Source organism: Condylura cristata, unplaced genomic scaffold, assembly GCF_000260355.1.
Source record: "Condylura cristata isolate star-nosed mole 26May11 unplaced genomic scaffold, ConCri1.0 scaffold00009, whole genome shotgun sequence".
In the NCBI taxonomy this organism is placed as follows: domain Eukaryota; kingdom Metazoa; phylum Chordata; class Mammalia; order Eulipotyphla; family Talpidae; genus Condylura; species Condylura cristata.
This window is the reverse complement of record NW_004567110.1, coordinates 201,365-202,768: the sequence shown is the minus strand read 5'-3', so window position 1 is coordinate 202,768 and position 1,404 is coordinate 201,365.

Genomic DNA, 1,404 nt, shown 5'->3' with positions numbered 1-1,404 from the left:
CCGCCCCGCAGTCCGGCCTCCTGCGGGCGCCTGCGGCTGTGCTGACCCCTCCGCCGCCACCTGCCTGTGCCCGTGGGTCTGGTGCCTCCTCTCCGCCCTCACCTCCCTCCCCCAGACCCTCAGCTAAGGGCCTCCCTGGCCTGGGGCAGGGCTCAGGCTGTCCCCACTGCGGCCTGAGTCCATCCCCGGCAGGGAGTGACCCACAGAGCGCAGCAGACCCCGCCTGTCCCCGCGGCCCCCTCAGCCGTGGGTGTCGGTGGACCCACCTGCTCCCCACTCCGTCTCCTCTCACTCTCCGCACCTCTGGCCTGCACCCCAGTTCTTGTAACATAAATAAATTAAAAAGAAAGGTCCTCAGCCGAGACCAAGAATGTGGGGCAGAGGCCAGCCAGGCCAGGCCCTGGACAGTCACAGCAAGTCTGTCCTGATCATCTGGCTGAGCGCTGAGATTCGCCCCCCGCCAAGGAGTGAGGGGCACCCCGGCAAGCGGGTCTCGCTCCCCGCATGACAGGCCCCCAAGAAAGCCCCCATCTGGCCTCGGGGCCTCCGGTGCCGCACCCCTCCGCCTAAAGGGCAAACTTGGGGTGGCCAAGAGCCCGTACCCTCCCCGCTGTGTGGGCGGCTCTCGAGGTGGGGCCAGGCAGGGCGGGTGCCGGCAGCCCCCCTCTTGGCTGGGAAAGGAAAGGCCCCAGCAGGCAGGAGGAGAAGAAGCCGCCGCCCCCCCTGCACCCCCCCAGAATGCCTGGCTCAGCCGGAGGAAACGAGGAAACGGGACATTATCACCTTCCTGGGGAAGGGCCTGGAGGGGAGGCAGGTGGAGCAGTGGCCAGCGTGGGCCAGTGCGTCCTGCGGCCGAGGGAGCAGCAGGTGGGACAGTGACCAGCCTGCCCTAGGTGGTGAGTGGGGAGACCCCGGGGAGCAGGGGGTGCCCCAGAGTGGGGCTGAGGCTCGAGCCACCTGCAGCAGGTCACGCGGGTGCAGCGGGGGTCCTGGGCATGCTGCCGTCCAGCGGTGTCCCTCGGGAGCAGGCCCGGGAGTGCTGCCACGGCGTGGCTCTGCTGGCGTGGGGTGGTCAGCCCAGCTTCCAGCACTCAGGGGTGCCCCTGACCACCACGCCTCCCGCTGCCTCCACGCCCGAGCCACGGGCCCCTTGCCCAGCGGTGTCTGCGCACCGCATCGCTCGGACACCTGGCTGGCGGGAGCCCCGGAGTGGGGCGCCTGGGCTGGGATGCGTGTCTGGCCCCCCGTGCCCCAGTGTCCCCCAGGCTGCGCACACTGTCGTGGGCGGTGCGGACTGGACAGTGAGGGTGGCCGAGGACAGGCTGAGCCAGGTCTGCTTCTGCCGCGGCAGTTTGCGGAGCCGCAGCCCCGCCCCCGGCCGCCAGGGGGCGGCAGCGGGCGCGC